This window comes from Bombus pyrosoma, linkage group LG10 (assembly GCF_014825855.1).
Source record: "Bombus pyrosoma isolate SC7728 linkage group LG10, ASM1482585v1, whole genome shotgun sequence".
In the NCBI taxonomy this organism is placed as follows: Eukaryota; Metazoa; Arthropoda; class Insecta; order Hymenoptera; family Apidae; genus Bombus; species Bombus pyrosoma.
Window position 1 is genome coordinate 11914574 of NC_057779.1, and position 22069 is coordinate 11936642.

Below are 22069 nucleotides of genomic sequence, written 5' to 3' on the forward strand. Positions count from 1 at the left end.
GCGTAAAACTAAGTGGAACAGCTTGTCGTTGGCCAGTAAAAAGAAATAATCTAGCGGTTCAGCGGAGGATATGAATATCGAAAATCCGTAATAGCCGATAAAAGGTATTTTCGATACGTTGGGCCGGGATGACTCCCATGTGACAGAACGAGTACTTGATCCGGACGAAAACGAAATAGGTACGAAGAACCAACTGATTCTCGGTCCCTTTGTTCGCTTTCCTCCTTCGAGACGTCTGTCGCAGATAATTTGGAAAGATCGTTGCCGTCTTCGGTGTGGCGGCATTCGACGACGGAACTTTCCGACGGCTTCGCGACACAAAGCGCTATACCATCAAAGCGTAAAGCCGACATGGTCAATGTACCATCGATATCCCTACGGTCCTTTCGCCGAATATTCGGAAGAATGCATACGCGGCAACTGCTGCGGACGTCTGGCGAACGCGTGCGTAGTGGAAATATCAAGGGGCAACAAAAAAAATCTGTTTGGTTTTGAACAACAGATTCATTCCGTTTCGAACAGCGAAATGCGAAGGCTCTAGCGTAACAGCGAAGCAAACACATTCGAGAAGCGTAATTGTTGATTGTTGATTGTTGATTGTTGATTGTAGATTGTAGATTGTAGATTGTAGATTGTAGATTGTAGATTGTAGATTGTAGATTGTAGATTGTAGATTGTAGATTGTAGATTGTAGATTGTAGATTGTAGATTGTAGATCGTTGCTCGTTGCTCGTTGCTCGTTGCTCGTTGCTCGTTGCTCGTTGCTCGTTGCTCGTTGCTCGTTGCTCGTTGCTCGTTGCTCGTTGATCGTTGATTGTTGATCGTTGATCGTTGATTGTTTATAATATTCGGGTTATCTTTTTCTCGTTCTTAATGGGTGATTCTAAGTTTTGATAAAGGATTGAGAAAGAAGAGGATAGGTTTCGCGACAAACGTTTGTCGAAGATTTCTCACATCCACGATGTAGGCCATAGAAAATGCTACAACTTTTAATTTAACTTTGTTCGTCTGTCTCATACAGTTTCTAAGATATTCACGATAATACGGAACGTCAAGATTTCTTTGGGGAAATGTTTCCATCTCCTAGGACCGTTTTTCAGCTAGAGAAAAGATTGTTTCGCTATTAACATCGCACGAACTACGTTCCTGCAAAGTTTCAAGCGTTTTTGAATTTTCGAGTTGCCAAACTTCCCTCGTGAGATACAAAAACAAGCGTAATTGACCTTTATCAGGCCGCTACGATATTCGACTACAGTAAAGTTTTTATCCATTAGTAAAACTAACAGGAACAATGTGCTTTGTGACTGGATAACAATGCAAAGTATTTGTCGATTCGCATAATGAGAGACGGCTACTGAAAGCAGAGCGTCTTAACTCGAAAGAGAAGCAAGAAAGCTTTCAAATAGAAAAAAATCACTCGACTGAAGTTTTTTAAAGAAAAGAAAGGCTTGCTGTAGCCTCGGAATAACAAAGTCTTTGGATCGGTCTTTTAGCTGTAAATATTTTCACGAGAAACCTTCGACGTATTTCTCTGGCAATCACGTTTTCGTAAATTAGTGGGCAGGATAACTGAGAAACTGATCAGCTGATCAATTTTGAGCAAAGTCTACTCGAATCGTTATAAATTTTGTCCAAAACTTTTACTTTAGTTTTTATTCAGAATATCTTCTCCAACAACATAACTTATTAACTTACCCATCGAAGAAATTTATTTTTCTCTCAAACTCTAGAGCTTTTAGAACTTTTATAATTTTTCATGGTTTCTTGAAAACGGTATAATCCCTCTGCGAATTGTCAAACTTTCGGAAACTCTTTTGCTTCCAAATGACTGTGATAGATGTTAGACTGTACATCGATAACGGTCATATCATCGCATAGATCCGCAAGATTTCAACACTGTTCGATAAAGAAGAAAGAGGATCAAAACAGAGGACTCTTTTTCGTAATATTCGTAATATAGTTAAACGATTCGTCTAATTAGTTTCGTATAGAATCGTAATTTCACATATCTGGAACATAAAAATATGAATTTGTCAATCTTTTTATATTCTGAGACAGAGACATACACTTTTCCCACCCCGTAAGGATCGAATTTCGAAAAACGCTGGAACACGCGTTTGTTTATTTTTAACCCGCAGTTCGTACGTCGAATTTCGCGTCTTTAATTTTAGTGAATATAGAGATACGATTATCGTAGAATAAAACGTCTTTTATATTTTTATACCTATATACTTACGTCATAAGAGAAATTTACTGTTTAAACCTTACGTTTCAGGACACAGCGTTTTGAGCTGGTTTTTTGATGAACAGATCGATCACTTTTGCATTATAAATATATATATATGTCGGGGATGAAAGGACACTGGAGCCTTCCCTTTGGAACTGTGGGAAAATCCCGTAATATTGTAATCTAGATTCTACTATAGCCGTAATTAAACAATTGTCATTAAATCCGATTGTATTTGTTCGAGATTTGTGATAGTGGGATTGGGTTCGAGGTGACACAACTGGTCGCCGAACGTAGCCGCGGTCACGGGATGGACATTTTTCCTCGGAGATGTCAATATAATGGGATACACGTTGTATTAACAATCAAACTCCAAGCAGAGATTGCCTAGCAACGGCGATTGGAACCTTCTCGAAGCTTCGGACCAGTATATAACAAACGAACGCAATCGTCAAGGAAGGAAAATTTCCATCAGCCTATTATTCGTGCGATCGCCTTGAAGAGTTACACATCGAGAAGTATATACAGAGCTTCCCATTAAACGTGTTTGCGTGTTAAAGTATTTTACGTTTAATGAAGAGTTATCCTGTTGACCGTGGATTCGTTATCGAACCTAGAATCATTGTCACCAGCGTCTCGAGTATCTAATTACCACGGTTACTCGTCGATATCTGTAACAATCGTGTTTGCATTAGCCAATATCTTCTCTATTGCATAACGACAAAGTCTAACCATAACGAAGATTCGTTTCACGCCCTTTAACCCCAATCCTAATCATAATGCGAATCCGACACATATGTAGATTATTTAGTCACAGTTTTTGTGAATATAATTTCTCCCTCTAATTCACATCTTTTCTTCGCTATTTATTTATGTAATCTACAATCTAGAAATTCTAATAGAAAGTTTATGCATATTTTATATATTGCTAGCATTATGACTTTGCTATTTCGCAAATCTTTCTTGTAACCTGAAAAGTGTTCCGTGACTTGGAAAAGGTCAACAACCATCGATTTAATTACGGTCGTTTGCTCTTCGCATTATTGTGTTTTCGCACCCTCTTACGATTCGTCGTAAATAAGCTGTTTTTTGTTTTGCTGAGAGCGCGGATCATCTAAGCACCGTACACAATTCTCCCTCGGTCAATCGATGCCGCACCCATTTCCTTCCTTTTGAATCTTTCTCGTCGCATGTAACCAATTGGAAATGACAGCTGGAATTATTGCAACTTGCATGGCAGGCTCTTTTTCCATCTGTTGTTGCCGTGTTTTCGCGAAAAAAACGATCACCAGTCTTTGTCTTTGATCATCTGAGATCATCCAGAGAAGAAGTTTTGCAGAACCTGTTCCCATAAGTTACGTCCAAAAATCGTAAAACTCTTTTTCTATCGTCTATTTTAAAATTTTTAATTTAAAATTTTAATTGTTAATTTAAGGGAACTCAAAATCCTCTTAACGTTTCAAGAAATCTAAGGCATTACAAAATCAACATGTACCCGTCTGTCCAAGCTCCTCAAATATTATAAATAATAATTAATAACATAAATAAAAAATAAATTTCACTTGAAACGTATTCTGATAAATTCACTAGATAACGAATTATTTCAGCTGGTAGTTTTTACTGACTGACTATATTTGTATAATAATTATGATATTTATAAAAGACAAAATCACACACAATCGGAATTTGATTTCTGCCCGTAATTTTGCAATCAAAGTACAACATGTAAATTAAAAATAACCGAGTGCCCCGATACTTTTGAACGGAAGTGCATACTTTTAACTTGAACTAATAAAAAGAAGCAAGAATTTATAAAAGTTATTATACATTCGAGGCTTTTCTTACTCGTGACTAGTTTTTTCTTCAGATTTTCTGTGCAGAAATTTTACCTTAGACTTTTCACAATCAAAGTACATTTCACTTCTTGAATGAAAGTAGCCGGTAAAGTTCGTGAGGAAAATCCCGAACGCTATTCTGCATTCACCCAATTTCCCTCGACTCCTTTCTGTTTCGCTCCTTTTCCCTTATACATAAAAGTTTCAGAGTTGAAATGTATGTGCAATCTTCCGCTCCACCTGATACGATCGAAATCGCTAATGCAACATACTAATTTGCAATATAAACAGGATGGTTTAAAATCGTAGCTATGCTACTGCGGCAAAACGTCTGTTGCACGAGTTAATTGGGGATAAAGGTGTTGGAATAAGATAATTAAGGGCATGATAAGATAGTATAGATAGAAAATAAATAAGAAGATGTAATAGAACATAACGTGTTTAGGATCGATATTTCTATGCAATATTTAAGAAATAAAATAAATATTGCTTTGCAGGTATTAAGTTGTTAATTAATTTATAGCATAGGGTTGTACATATGAGAGGATAATGAAATAAGAATAGCACTAAACAGTTGAACATGGATTATTGTTAATATTAATAACAATTGATAACTGTATATATCGAGAATGGTGTTACCAATATTAATGTTGTTTTGTTGAAGCTAGTTGTACGAGCAATAAACAGTGAGTAACTCTAACATATCTAACTTTTAGTTATAATATATCGTAATAAAATAATACGGAAGACTACAAATAAAAGTTCTTGTGTAACATCCCTCATACGATAGAACGTTTTAAAGTACAATAACTAATTACAGCGAATTACCGGAATATGATACATGACAAGGAAATAATATCGCAATATGAAAAGAAGTATTAAAGGAAGAAAGATTAAGATTGTTACATATTTCGATGGAACTTCATGTTATGATCAGAAAACAAAGATATTTGTATTTTATAAAATTTACAAAATTCCAAGCACTTCGTATGGCTGCTACAGCTTTTGGAAAAGAAAAATTATGTTGTCAAAATAATAAAGACAAATTAGCTCGTAAACGAAGAAAGATGAAAGTAAAATACGAACTATGTGTAAGTTGACATAAAATTAACAATTATATTATACGCGGGATTAACGGTAATGTTAATTCAACATACGCATCAAGTGAACAATTTCTAAATTGTAAAAAGCGCAGAAGGATAAAAATAAAATACGAGCTATGTGTAAGTTGACATAAAATTAACAATTATATTATACGCGAGATTAACGGTAATGTAAATTCAACATACGCATCAAGTGAACAATTTCTAAATTGTAAAAAGCGCAGAAGGATAAAAATAAAATACGAGCTATGTGTAAGTTGACATAAAATTAACAATTATATTATACGCCGGGTTAACGGTAATGTAAATTCAACAAACGTATCAAGTGAACAATTTCTAAATTCTTCCTCTCTTTTCATAACTTACTATACTTTTTCCATATATTTTCCGTGGTATAAGTCGAAGATACAAATCTATGGGATCACGTAAGAAATTAAAAGCTACCTGCAAAGAACAAAGAGAAATCTTCACTTTACAATTTCGTAATAACAAGCAGACAAAATTTATTACCTCTTCATCTAGCTTTATATCTTCAGATGCACGCAGAACTATTACACTGCCATTGTCCGTTAAATATATTGACACCCATACTCATATCCAGAATACATTATCCTATAAAAGATTAATAAAAATGTATTCAACCAACAACTTTTTATATATTGTGCTATATATTTTATAAAATCGCAAATGAATTTTTTTCTTCATTTGTAATCGTCAAACCGTATAGAACCGTTTAGTTACTTGACGAACTCTTTGTATTCAGATCCTCTGGGTATGAGCGCTGTGCCCAACTGAAAGCGTTCAGATGCGGACGTCTGATCTTTCCAGGACTCCACTACTGTGAATCTGATACAAACGTCTGATCTGTACAGGATTTCTCTACTGTGAATCTGTGCATCTATCTATCAGTGTACCTTTCTATAGTGCACCTGACACAGCGCCCGTAATTTATTCATTAGATACAATATGTCGGAGATGAAAGGACATCGGGGCCTTTCTTTTGGAACGTTTGGCAAGGTCCCCGATACTTTAGTCCAGATTTTTTTTTATAGCTGCACTTAAATAATAAAACTGAGGAATAGTTGTTTATGTTCTAATCCGAGTACGGGTGCCCGAGGTTTATGACAGTGGGCTTGGGCTCCAAGTGACATAATGGGTCACTGAACGTAGCCAGGGTCACGGGAGGGTCGTGTGCCTAACAGAGGTATGGAGTAATTGTATAGCTCTCCTTAAAAACAAAGATTGACCCGAGCGGTACGGAGAGGAGTATATAAGGGCAGTTCCACTTGGACTGCGGTTCAGTTCATTCGGATAAGTTTTACTTGTACGTTGAGTCACACCAGGATCGTGTACCACATCGCATTCGTCATCCCGTTGGCCGTGGATTCGTTATCGAACCTAAATTCATTGTCATCGACATCTCGATCGTCCGATCGCCGATTATTACTTGTTACACTCTGTAACAATCACATTTGTGTCAGTAAATATCATCTCTAGTACATCACAACGATGGCCAATTCACGCGAAGGTTCAGTATACGCCCCTAACTCTAATGATAACCCGACAAATATAAATCGTTCAAAATACCCAAATACTTACGAGCAGTGATGTATATGTACGCGCGAAATCATGCAAATAATAGACATAATATTATAATTAATATCTTGTTGGTCCTACGTAATCATCAATAACATCGCGCTGTTCTCTTGGCATTGCATTAAAAAAATTAATGGTTCTATAGTTTATGATATAATTTTATTCCAAGATTTCCATGAGTTAAATGATTTAATCTTTTTAATTCCTTTTAGGAATACATACGTACATTATAATAATCGTACTGAAACGTTGAGACAACTAATTGTGCGACACACGTTTTCACTCTCTTAAGTCAGAGACAAAATTAAATATCTGTATGAAAATTTTCGTAACTGACATGTCCATCTAACTAAAAAACTTAGAAATAAGGGAAATATCGAATATATAAATAGTAAAGTTTTAAACGAAAATAAAATAATTCATGGAATAAGTTCCAAACTAGAAGAACCAAAGAATATGCAATTATAAACATGATATAACAACTTTTTATTTAAAAATGAAAAATTTACGTTTGTGATATTAATAATAAATAATCTTGCAATTGAAGGTATTTGTATGTTTTTTTTCTTTTATTAGTAGACTTTTTACAATCAATTCTCATTGAGAATTATAAGTAAGTTATTTTGGCGTGGTACTGTAACTTGGATTATAAGACTTTATAGTATGTTTGATTCTAGTTGAATCCAAATTTAAAGGATATTGTCTTTATGTGTTGTTAAAAATGAATTTCTGTGTGCCGTGCGATCCCTCCCATCTTGCTTATCAAAATACATCGCTGCCTTTGTCACGTGAAATGACAAAAAAATAAAAAAGAAATTTAAGATGAAAAATAAAAAAGAAACTTTATTTTTTTCTAACACTGGGTTTACAATTTATTTCCGAGCCGTATGCGTGATTCTTTAACACTGACTCTTACAACTCGACTTCCGATCGGATTCCGTTATTTTTCTTTCGTCACCCCTCAATACCCCCATTATCCTTGAATTTGTTAGGCGTCCGCAACTGTTGCCACGTACGCCTTCTTCTCGAACATTCGGCGGAAGGACCGTTGGGATATTGATGGTTCATTAGGCACTTCGCTTCGGCGATATACATTGTAGCCGAGTGCCTCCACATCTTTAACTTCGATTTTAAAGTGAGCCGGTCGTGACACCTTCTCCATCTCGCAGCCAGCTCCTATAAACAAAGTCTCTATTCTTTTTCTTTGTCAATGCAACGTCGGGTCGCTTGGCGTCAGCCTATCTCTCTACCAATCTATCTTTCGCCAAACTGTTTCACGCATTCTCTAAACAGTTGATCGATACCTCATACCTCGTTTCACGACTTCGAGTCACCGCCTATCGACTTTCCAAATATTTGCTCAAGCATCCTGCCAATTCATAAATTATCATAAAGCTAAATAACGGCGTGGCACGAAATTGCGTCGCCGCTAACACGTATACGCGTGTGTGTATGTATCGTTTATTGTAACGAGGCTCGTAGCTTAGTACGATCTTTGTTTATTAGTATAATCTATATTTTTCATTTCTTTATTTGTTTCCTTATACGATAGAAATGCCACACTTCAGGAGAACAGGAATTTTGGAAAAAGTTTCGGCTTGTGTAACTTTGTGTTACGTAAGCTCTTTGTGTCTCCCAAGAGGGAACAGCCGAGTGCAAGTAATATCAGAGATTAAGTAATATAAAATTCTAATAACTTCATTTGGCGACTTAATATGGACTAATTAATATTAATAATTGTATGAAATTCTATTAAGAATTATTGAATATTTATCTATATCGACAACTTTTATATAAATAATATTTTTATTTTTCTTTTTATTTGATAGACTATTTACAATCAATTCTCATTGAGAATAAGTAAATTCTTTTGGCGTGGTACTGTAACATATACAGGGTGGTTGGTAACTGGTGGTACAAGCGGAAAGCATTCTACGCGAAAAAAGAAGTGGAAAATATAGAATAAAAATTTTTCGTTTGAGGCTTTGTTTTCGAGAAAATCGACTTTGAATTTTCACTCCGTACGGATGAAAGAAAAGATTATTGTAGCTTTTCATACTTTAAAACAATCGAATACGTTAGAAAGTGTTCATAGAAATTTAATTAGAAGAGCAGAGCTATGTGTTCGGCAGAATGGGCAACATTTTCTGCAATAATAAACTTTATGATTACTTCATATTATTTTATTATGTATTCCTAAGCTTCCGTTACGGCAAAAACAAACTTAAACTGCGATAATATCCATCGAGACAACGATCTACAGTGAGATCCGTTATAACGAGACGTGATAAAGTGCACGCGTATCGAGCGAAAATTCAAAGTCGATTTTCCCGAAAACAAAGCCTCAAACGAAAAATTTTTATTCTATATTTTCCACTTCTTTTTTCGCGTAGAATCACCCCCTTTCCGCTTGTACCACCAGTTACCAACCACCCTGTATAACATAATAGCACGTATTTCTATGATCTATTACTGTGGTATTAATTTCGCATATAAATTTATAATACAATCTCCAATGATGAGAAATTATGTATATCGAAATGAAAGCAAATTAGGTAGATACTATTTGATTTAATATCGATATAAGAGCATCAAACGCATGCGATATGCATTCTACCCGCATGAAATTTACATGATGACGTGTGCAATTCTGCGTAGGAATAATCATCGAGCACGTTAACTACGGTGTACCATGGACAGTGGCTAGTCGGTTGAAACCATGCGTCCTATTGATTTTTCAAGTACCGCTAACCGATCAATATTTATGCTATCCGGTGCGACGCTCTTCGACACGTATCAAACGCAAAGTCATTTCCCCTGCCCATAACCAACCGAATTAAAGAATCATTATTGAATGACGAAACACCATGAACCTCGGTTTTATAGTGCAAATGGTCTAACCGCGATAGGAAACGTGAAAATCGATATTTTTCATTTCATAGTCTTTGACATTGCACTAAGATCCTTAATAAATGCACCTTGGTATGTCACCAACGAAACAATCCACCGCGACCTCAAGATACCCACAGTCAAAGAAGAAATATACAAGTTCAAAAGCAGATATAACACAAGAGTCAACAATCACCACAACCCATTAGTCGCCCAACTGCTTGACACGACGGATCAGATCCGCAGACTAAAAAGAAAATACTCTTTAGATGGAAGCATTAAATTCAACTAGAATCAAACATGATATAAATTATTATAATCCGAGTTACTGTACCACGCCAAACGAAGTTACTTAAAATTCTCAATGAGAATTGCTTGTAAATTGACGACCATATAAAAAGAAAATAATAGTCTTTGACATAACTTTCAAAAAGTACGCGGGAACTGCGGTAAAATTCATCTCGCAGCGTACCAATGATATTAATATCCACAAACGTTCGTTATTAGGTGCACAAATGAATAGTCGAAATTTCCCAGGGAAATTGACGATTTATTTAAAAAAAAGTGGAACGGATTTTCTATTAAAAATAATCTTACATCTCACATCAAAGTAACTTTACACCTTTCGGGCAGTTGATGGGTTCCACTTCGAAAGATTGTCGTGTCTTTTGACACGATCAAGTCGTCCAGCCGAGTAACCGTGCTGCATCGACCGAAACAGATGATAGTCCGACGGAGCAATGTCAAGTGAATGTGCCGGATGCTGCGTAACTTCCCATCCAAGTCTCATTACGGTGCCTCTTCTACCAGGAGCAACGCATGATCTGACGTTATCACGCAGCAATTTCACAGGACATCCACGTTCCTTCCTTCTAAATCTCTCTCATCTCGCGTAGGCGATTTGACATAGTCTCTTGTGTTGCTCCTAACTGTTTCGCAAGCCGTTCCTGCGCCTCAATCTTGTAACAAGTACTTCACTTTGAATACTTTTTATATTTTACATTTTGACATTTTTAAATTTCTTGTAAACGCGTAAAAATCCACGGTCTGCTGATAGCAATTCAATTAAAAAAATTTGTTTATCCGAAGATTAGAATTTCTTGAAAGTTTCTTGAGGATTTGCTTCCTGAAGTATCTGTACAAAAATTGCGAAATAGAACAAACTATTAATATTTCCTAAAAATGTGATTATGATTGGCCATTATGAAATGAATATGGTAGATGACCTAATACTTTTACACAGCAATATATCTCCATGTTCAATTCTATAGTTCAATCTTATGTCACCTCGATTCTGTGTAACGATATTTTGCTTCAGCATCTCGGCTTCTCATGTTTTAACGCCGTTGCCTCGTATCATTTCATTTCTGTATAAATAAATAAAATGGTAATATAACTTGACAGCTATGTTCGTCAAAATTTAAACAGAGACGAGTAAACGAGGCTTTAGTTTCACGAAGGGCACTGGTTATTCTCTGTACACTGGCCAAGGGTGTTCTCTGATTCATAAAATGTGAGGATACGCGCTGAATCATGCGGGATTCGCACACATTTTCGAGCAAACTACATATTACCTCGTCTGCTAATTTGATGAAGTTGATGCTACTTAAACTTTTCATGGTTAATGTACATGTATTATATAAACGAATTGTCGACCGTATGTGTGTGTGTGTGTGCATACGTGTATGATGCAGAAGATTGGGCACGGGAAATGTTTCCTTCTGTTTTAACTATGAAATATTTTGCTTATTTCTTAATTAATTCTAAATCTAAATATTATAGTATCGTGGACGAAAGGCCTAAGAGCTTTAACACGTTGACTGCCATGACACCCGTATTCGGGTGTCAGCAAAGTTTCTGGTCAGGCCACGAAATCCATATTCGGGTGCCGCTTATTTGACTACTTGCGAAGGATCGTTGTAGGTATTTGAAAAGATATTCCATAATAATAAAACTGTTGGATTGTTGTAAAAGTACTACGAAAATGGTTTGTTATAAAAGTAATACGAAAATGGTTTATTAAAAAAATTATTTAGCATGTAAAACTTTAAAGCATTCTATGCATAGCTGAGGTTGGTCGGGACAATTTGGTCAATAAGTTGTTGTTTTCTTCAAATTCTTTCGTGCCTTTGTTCGGTCCATTCGCCGTCTTTTATTTGCATAACATAGTTTGCATACGCGTCTAATGCTTCTTCCGGAATCATAAGCCTCGTAAAAGCTTTCTTTTTCACTGCTATCTGACTTACTAGGAAATAAGTTTTCAATTTTTCTTTTCGACATTGTAACGAATTAGGGCAGATATTTTAAGTTATATCGTTCGTCGCTCGGCCAAGATTCAAGCTGATTTTGTAGAAAGTGGAGAAATGAGAAACAAATGCGAAGGAATGGAAACAAAAGAAACGAGAGGTAAGATCACCGGATGAGCGACTCGCATTATGAAAATATCGATGGGAGCACCGAGCAGAGAACGCTTGGTACTGCTGCACGCGTGGCCTGACGGGGATTTTTTTGAAAACAGGCGTGGCGGTCAACGTGATAAACAACGTCGCGAGAAAGTCGAAGTGCCGACAGGCCAAACAATGTATCGTCGGTCCTTCAATCGAATAGTTTCGCGGAAGAGGCCTGCATGACCCTGGCCACGAACGGTTTCGGAACACGTGCGCGGTGGGGCTAAGACAACAGACAAAGGGATGCTAAGAGACAAAGACGAATAATAGTCAGTGCTAGTTGAGAAGTCAGAGAGCGTGAGTTGAGATGCCAGAGAGTGTGAGTTGAGAAGCCAGAGAGTGTGAATCGGGAGATATTGTTGCTAGTGTTACGACTGGCACACTTCAAAACCGATGGGATGATGACGGACACCCACCAGACGGCAAGGGAGTGCACGCGACAGCAGGAGGTCCAGGGCCCAGACCCAACACCCGGGGGTCCGCCCTACTTCATAAGATAACCACTTGTGTAGGGATGCGACCGAGTTGTAAGAGCTTCAGTGTTGGAAAGTCACGGCTGGAGTTCAGAAGTAAACAAGATTAAATAACATTAGCGTAAACAAAGTGTTAGGAAATAAATCCTCTCCTTTTTTATTTCCATCTTTGATTTTTTTTTATCTTACGTGACTGACCTGGCGATCCGCCAGGATAGTGAAAAGTGTCTGTTCGGAAACCAAAAGACACTCATCATTTACGGAAGATAGAATTATTTGGGGCTACGGTCATCCACAACAACGAAGTAACTATCACGAACCAAATGGAGTGACAATAAAAGGTAAACTGGATTCCTTTGTACGTTACGTACGTTGATAGAGAACCTGGCTTCAGTAGCCAAGACTCGTCTTCGTCCAAAAGTAGCAAAATCAGCGTAATAATGTCTAAGACAAACGAACCTGAAACCTCTACCTCAACTGACCCAATGTTGCGAGCAATATTGGACAGTATCCAAAAACAGAATGAGAATATTGCCCGTTTACGAGAGGATATGTTACGTTTGCCTATACAAAGTGACGAAGAGAATAGACACAGGGCAGCAGAAATCGAGAGTCTTGGAGAGTCACGGCTGGAGTTCGGAAGTAAACAAGATTAAATAACATTAGCGTAAACAAAGTGTTGGGAAATAAATTCTCTCCTTTTTTATTTCCATCTTCGATTTTTTTTTTTATTTTACGTGACACCAGCGCTGTCGAGAGAGCGTGGTTCCCGTGAGAGAGAGCGTTGGATCCGTAGTGACGAAAGTTGCAAATTAACTATCTAGTTGTCTTAATTATAATACGTTATTGTGATTAGTTCACGTTAAAGAACCATCGTTTTCTGTTTAACCAACATCTGTTTAATCCATTTATTCTAAATAAACTAATTGTAGGAAAGGTACTACAATATATAGCGATAGTTACAGTAGTTCATAGAGTTTAGAGTTTGGATTTAAAATCCTAATCTAATTTGTAGTCTAAAGATACAGAATAAATTAGCAACACTGTTAGTAGTTCGATTAAATTTTCACTACCTGTCTGCTTATTTTTACCTTCGGCTGTATACAAAGATAGTCTTTGAATTCTCTGTAATTTATATACTATCCGCAAAGTAATACGTACATGGATCAATTAATTAATATTTTTTATGCAACATAACAGCTATGCTTTCTTTTGAAGAATTTTTATCTCGCTTAATTGCCGGAGAATAATGCAACATTTGATTAATTCCTCAGATTAATTGATCGGCTGGAACATCGAGGATAATCGGGTTATAAATGAGAAACACTTTTCGCTACGCGATGATATATTCCTCGTCTCCTTTCGTAGGGCTTCGTATTTTATTTTTCGTATTGGTAGCAAATGAACCGGACAGCCAACTGAAAGAGCACTCCAATCGCTCTCATCGCCTCGGGGCGATGGTTCTGTCTGCAACTTGGTTCAAGTTTAATTGAGCTTGAAAGTTTTCGACTTGTCTGAATTCACCTCCACGCGCCTACCACTTTTATCATTCGCCCCCTGAACGACATTTTTTGACGTCGAGAACGATCTCCGTATTCAATGTACCATACATAAAATTAATTCCGAACAACGAACGCCTATCTCCATTTTTCACTGCATATTAAAATGATAAAACGAACTATTGTTTGTCATATTTGGTAATTTTCTCATTTAATTTCGTAATTACACCGCCGGTCATAATTAGACTGCGAATGTTTATGCATTTTGGGAAAATGAAAAATTCCAAGAATCTACAAACTGCGTATAATATGCAAGAATATTTAAGGTACAGCACATGCTATGATATTTATCAAACAAATTTCTGTTTAAATTTCATTTTTTAAATTATGTCGATAAAAATTAAAAATCTATTTATATATGTAATATAACATTTCATTTGCGTTCTACGCGTCTTATAATCTTCTTTTTAGTTCCTTTATTAAATGTTTGTAATTCTTTAATACAGCTTTTTACTACAATTTTTTAAGAGTTTTGTTTAAAATATCGTGAACATTTATTTATCATTTATTTATTATTCCTGTTTCATATATATGTTCCAGTAATATAGTATGCCTGTGTTTCATCATTCTCGCGTTTGATTATATTACGCGCTTGTAGAAACATTTCCGCGCCGATTTCTGTTTATCAAATAGTGTTACGTATAATGAATGATCAAAATAAAATACAGTAATATAACTTGAAAATCGGAGTAGCATAATTAATTTCTAAATCAAGTTACAGCTCGATAAATTATTATTTCTATTTCAAAATTGTACTTCTCAGTCGATATTACCATATTGTTGAATAGAAACAGAATATATAAAGATTTATTAAGACATATTAACATTGGTTTCTTAACAATATAATATATTAAGATTTATTAAGACATTTATAGTATAAAATAATAGAAAATTGGCGGTACAAATACATTCTTCATGAAATATTCTTAAACTTTCCACGTCGCTCCAATAGCGTATTACGTTTATGTTTACATTAGTCAGGTGTAGCTTGATTTCGAGCGGGAGAGACAAGTAACAGTATTTCAATTGCTACAAACTTGATGTGTAAACAGAAGCGTCAGAGAACGGCGTAGAACAGCACTGGAGCGAAGTGCAATTCATCAGAGAACCGACAATGCCGTATATTTCACTACAAAACAGGTAATACTTTGAAAATTTAAAGAGAAAATTGCTTTCGATTCTCATTTTTAATTACATGATATAATTAAATACGACATATTAAAAAAGTTCATTAAAGTGCTATTAGTATAAACGTGGTTCCATTTTTCATTTCTGCAAGTGAACAAACAATTAAGTAATGAAAGAACGCATAATGAAAATATGTTTTAACTGTATCAAAATATATTATAATTGATATATTGAAAATATTTATAATAATTGTATGAAAATATACAAGGTGGTAGCAATTAGCAATTAGTGTAATAGCAATAGTAATAAAGTAAAAAATAGCATTTAGTGTAATATTCTTCTTCTTATTATTATTCTTCATCTATTCTTGATATAATATAATACAACTTTATATAAATATAATATGAACATAATATTAGCTTTAATATTGCAAACAGGATATTTCTAAAACAAAGAGAATATTATCCTTTATCGATGTTATGATAGAAAAGATTATACATGTATTGTTATATTAAAAAATGAAAGTTTTTGATCCAACATTTTTCTGTGCCAATTTTTTGTGTCCCAGTTTGCTGCCTCTTCAGCACTGGCTAACTGTTGCTCAGAATATTTTTTTGTCGGATTATCGGACATGCCCAAAAAATTGTAGCAACTATTATATTGCATATATACATATATACTCCTTGTATAAAGTGGAGCTATTGTTTACCTTGAAACATGAAATACCTACGAATACGGAAAAGTCTATTTTTGTTTTCCTTTATTACAGAGAATGTCATGGTCGAATTATATACATGCAAAGTGGGTCAATAAAAAAATACAATCTAAAATACTATTAAGGTAGTACTAAGTATTACGAAATTTAATATGTTTGAATCTACTTAATTAATATGTAAATTTTATAATGGATGCGATGGAGTGCAAACATTCTCTGTAGTCATATATGTATTATGTACAGAGTGAGTCAATAATAATCTATCCATCTAAAATAAATCGTTATTGGTCTTATCCAAAATCGTCTTAAATGAATTTTGTTGCGTTTCAAAAGACTCGTCGGATGTATATAATTTTATTTTCCGAGATACCAAGCCGATCTTGAGTTTTTTAAATGGCTTGGTTTGGTTATTTAAATTTTTCGTAATATTAGTCCATCTAACTGAAACAGGTTAAAGTTAAAATATCCACCTAACTGATAGCCTTTCGGTATAAATAGGTTAGTACCTTTTTGTAGAGAATATATAGCTGATTGATATTATAAAACATAGACAAAACGTAAGATATCAGAAAATAAGAAAAGTATCCTTCGAAATCCAACATAACCCAGTTAAGATATTTACACACCAATATACCTATTGTAGAGTTTACATATTAATTAATTAAATTTAAATATATTAAATTTAGTAGTACTTTCATGCGACTAGAAAAATTTTATGTTGTGGAAAAGAAAAATAGAACTTGCTATAAGAACGTTTGGTTAGAAAATAAGAGTACGTACTATTACGAATATTTCCTGTAGCCACCGTATGTAATTTACATCTTTACTCGATTTTACTTAAGACATGTTTCTATTGGCGATATACCTGTTATCTTCGAAGTCGTGATATTTTACGTTTTATTAACCAGAAATAAAAGCAATCTAACGTTTGAACATATTCTTTTACCCATTCATATATCATGTGATTTCACAAATAACTCTGATTTCAATCCTCAGAATGTCACGTATTGAAATAAAGTATATATATGTAAACTCCCTAGAGTTCAAGTGTGATAGGGACTTTCTCTGTTTCGTGGGCAGCACGACTTTCTTTGTTTCGCGGACAGAACGACTTTCTTTGTTTTACGGACAGCCATTTTGGGAGACACTCGTTTACCAAACGGACGGACAGAGGGTAACATCAGAGATAGACAAGAAAACAGAAGAAAGAGTAATTATTTAAAACATTGAAGATTGACGGAGAAAGATCGATAGCTCAGTACGTTGAAAATCGATTCTCGATTTTCAGACTTCAGAATCGATCACCTGAATTACCCCGTGATTAACGATCTTACGTCATTATATGTCATTATATTCAGGAAACAGAAGTAAATACTATTTTCGGCGCCAATTGGAGAATAAAAGTTTCAGTGCATCGTAACAACACCGAAGAGAGTAAACACGTCTAGACGCATGCGGACAGTGTATTGATTACTAACCAAAGTAAGAGTACAAAAACCAAAAATGCTGGGGAACGATCAGCAGAAAACATGTAAAAATTCACATAATAATAATAATTTATCTGTACTTCAAGCTCGTAGCCTGTTACAGAGAGGTTGTTGACTTCTTATTTCTAATTTCTTACGCTATATTATATTCTTACATTGATCTCTTATTTTCTGTATTTTATCGATGTTTTATTGTGTTACATTATACTGCTTAATTTTTCCTTGTAAAAATTCACACAGTTAATTTTCCAATCTATAACATGGACAATCTTTTACACAAGGAGCCTTTCGTGGCGGATGAAAACACATAGAAGGTGGTACATAAATTGGGAACGTATGTTTTATTGAAACGTTATTTGTTTAAATCTTTTCTTCTGAGAGTTCTAAAGGGACGCGTAATGAATACAGCGCCGACAACAAAGGAACATGCGTTATAAAATATTCGCAGTATATGTAATTCTATGAATCTACAGATTTATACAAATTCATACAAAAAGAGAAAGGATGGAAACAGAAATTGACGTATGAATAAATTTAATAAACCTGGCAAATACAATAACGAATAGGATCTTTTATCTTTGATGAAAATTATCTTTGATTTTTAATGAAGATGATTTTTTATCTTTAATCAATGAATTTGATATTGCATATATTGTCGCAAACAACGTGGTGTGAGCTGTTTCGATGAAACTTGAGAGTACATTGTATAAAGAGTGTAACAAGCGATGTGCTAAAGTTACACAAAAATGTATAATGGAAATTTTAATTTTTAATGATTCTCAGTTTCAACTATTTGCGTTCGTTAATGCAGAACACATAATCAAACAAGATATAATACAAATTTCTTAGAACTTTAAGATATTCTTTCACCATAGTATTTTACGCTCATCGAACTTTACAAAATATGTAAAAGAAAATTTCGATTTTCAGAAGCCGACACGGTCGTATACTCGCTTTTAATGCAAAAGTGGTGTAAGTCTTAAAAGTTGATCACTTACACTCTATCAAATACTTTATCAAAATGTAGAAAAAAGTCGTAAGGGTCGTAAAGGGTCGACTGAAGGATTCTTACTTACTCTTATCCGCGAGAAACTAAGGAAAATGTAGTATATTCTTATTACTGTCCTTACAAAATGTAGTAACTACGAGACGTTGACAGCCAATTTCGAAAAAGCTATTTTTTCACCTGCTGCCCGAAGATTACGCGTAAAGTAATCGCTGTCAAGAGTCGATTGATAAGCGTTCAAAATTTATTTGTTATATATCCGCAAAGTGAGAGAAATTACGCTCGAATAGCAATTCTCACGCGATCTTTAACTCGTCTCTGAATTATTCAGCCAACACTCTCGACGATTAAAACGATCCTAACGAACATGTAAACTACTCTGACGTTCTGATATTTAACGAAATCCGCGCTTCGAGCATCTATGTTTCGAAGGATATACAACAATACGATATGCTAATCTTACAATTACACTGTACATCTCTATGCGCCTGTAGGAAATTTGAAAGTGTAATATTGCACAGAATGCACATAATATGAAACGATATATAATAAGATACTCACAGTATAATGTTTTCTGTAATATTTGATAGGTAAAGCAATTTTCTGTCGAGATTTCATTTTCCCAATTATATCTTCAAAAACATAAATTTGCATGGAAATACACACAGATTATTCGCTGATATATGGTTCGTCAATTATTAATTGTTAATATTAGACGTGATCGATTGGCAGCAAACTATCCAAATCATATTCGCTCTAACATATCAACTATATTTTTGTGCTTCGACCGCGATAATGATCAATTATTCAATCACAGTGTCATTATCATTTCATTCGGTCGTCTCTGCTTGCAAGAAAGACAACTAACCGTGTTATATAGCGCAGATATTGCCATTGCTATATACGTGACCCATGAGACGATATTATCAAATTGTACGAAGTTTCAGGACTTAAATAAAATTACTTGATTATCCTTTATTTGCTGTTGTAGGAAAAATATCCTCAGGATAAAATTAAGTTCTTTCAAAAGATATATGTAACGACGCGAAGAATCTATTCTCAAAATTATTTTTTTTTTTTTAATCGGCACAGGTGTTAGGCGTATTAAGCGCAAGTAGCATCCCGAAAACAGAAATGTTTTTTATCAAATATTTTTATTACGAGAAATTCGACAATTCGATAGAGAAGAATAAGGGAGAAAAATGTTCTCGTCGATCGTTGTTATTTCTACGTGTACGAACAACGGCATTCCCGTGTCAGGCTGGAATGTGTCACTAGCACATTCATGGAATTATTGCGGAATTATCGCGGATGATTGTCCTCCGATCGAGCCAATCTCGATGATCCGTTGCTACGGACAAATCGACGACAGAAAAATGTGCACACACGCGAAGATGTATTATTATTATTTATTTTAGTCCGTGCCTCTCGGCTTTGGACGAACTTTCGATTTACAATCCTTACATTTCTTGTATTGCACTCAGCATATTCTTACCTCTAGCATCTAAAACTAATGACTACAATCTATTGCAACTTATGACTACAAACTATTGCAACTTATGACTACACATTATTGCCACTTTGGTTTTTTTGCCTCCTTGCTGTGCTACCTTCCTGTCATTCCACCCCGTCTTGTATTGCCCTTGCCCTTCTTTTCTCTATTATTGCTCTTAAACCCATTAGTCCTTCTCCAGTCTCATTCAGTGTTTTTTCCATGTCCTTTGATCCTCCTGTTATTTCACATTCTTCTATTACATGTCTCAGGACCTCTTCTTCCCTTCCACATAATCTGCACCTTTTTTCTCTCTCCTCTCTCCAGTATTCCTTCGCTTTGGTCTCGTTTCCACACCTGAATCTGGCTATAACTTTCCTGTCCTTCCACCTCATCCTCCCCTCCAAGTACTTCGGCATTTCATCTTTCGAAGACGTATTATGATACGTCTATTGAAGTGTTTCATATAATCTTGTTTCTCCCTTAAATCATTGTTCTTTCAAAAATTCAATATTGTAACTTATTCCTTACCGAAATATTTGTGCGATGTTAAATTTCGCCATTGTTTAATTTGCCGCTTCTCATACAACGAATTACGTTCATCAGGCAAATGAAGCTTCTGTTTCTACTAATTAGAATAAATGTTGCAGCATATTATTAAAAACCAATCGATTCAATGACGTTGTTATGAACAAACATAGAGAGCAGTAATTTTTAGAATATCGCGATGAGGTATATTAAGAAGAGTCACTGTAAGTAGAAACAATAAAAATATAGCATTTCGAAGATTCTGATTAGCCGAACATGAATACTTTCAATGTAGAAGACTTTTAATGAGTTTGGCAAATAGAACTTAATATTTTGTTACATAGTAAAAGGGGTGCTTTAATGCAAAGCTTTAACTCAATTAAAATCCTGAAACAGTAGGAATAAAGCTACAACTGTATTAAATTATACATACATCATTTTAAATAAGTACTCCTGTCCATGGATTTTTGGATTTCCTTAAAAAACTTTATTTCACTATCAAGTCAAGTAATTCTGTGGATTAAAGAAAACTACCATCTCTATGCTGTGCAAAATGTCTTTTGCTGTTTGATATTTTGCTAATAGAAAAAGGTACAAGACACTACTGCACTTTTTGCGACAGAATGTTTATTAGTAGATATTGTACCGTACATAATATTTAATACATTAAACTTATTATATTAATTATATTATTAATTTGTAATTTGTTTCATTTTATGTCTTTCGGCCTCAAAATGGAGAGTTGCATTTGTTACTTGCGTAAATTCAATATATCGCTAATATATTCTACCCATTTTTCATATAAATTTGTGTATTGAACGTGCACAAACATCTACAGTTTATTTATTACCATATTGCAGCTTGGCCAATACACAAATTTAACATCGGTGCAGTTCATCGTGAATGCTCAAAGTCGGTACATTAAATTTAATAACACGTCGCTCGTTATACTAATTCGAAGGGTATCGCATTTAGCTTGTCAATTTAACTTTCTAACTGCGATATTAAAAGTCTCCGAAAATAAGAAATAAATATTAACATAAATGCTGAAATACAAATGCACAATGTCTACTTTCCTCGTAAATCTACGAAGAGGAGTTTGATTGGAAGAGGATTTGCTGGTTTCGTCTGCGCCAACGAACGTATTATTCCACTTGCATAATAGATACATATTTGTTTCCGCAGCAAACTCCTCTTAGTTGCACGTTGCCATAAATTAACCCACAAGGATTAGAAACGATTATCCCGCAAAATACGAACGCGTTATCGCATGCGGCTTCAGATGGCCAACTATTCCTATTTAAGCCAATTCTATTAAATGACGTACGGCACTGACGCGCATATTATCCGTACAACTACCTCCACTTATGCCAATTCTCTTAAATGACATATTATTATTTATTATTATTTAGTCCGCGCCTTTCGCTTCTTCTGTATCTACCTCCCCTCTTATTTACTCTGTTGTATTGCACTCCCTTAAATTATTCCACCTCTAAAAGCTAAAAATTAATGACTAAAACTATTGCAATTTTTGGGCTTTTGCCTCCTTGCTGTACTTCCTTCTTGTCCTTCCTTCCCGTCTTG

At 35.0% G+C, this 22069-nt stretch overlaps 1 protein-coding gene across 6 annotated transcripts in view; it reads left to right on the plus strand.

Annotated features, from left to right (window-relative positions):
• The window catches only part of LOC122571939 (tetraspanin-5), a 110150-nt gene that overhangs the window by 51393 nt on the left and 36688 nt on the right, over positions 1 to 22069 (plus strand). The gene's annotated exons all lie outside the window — the stretch shown is intronic.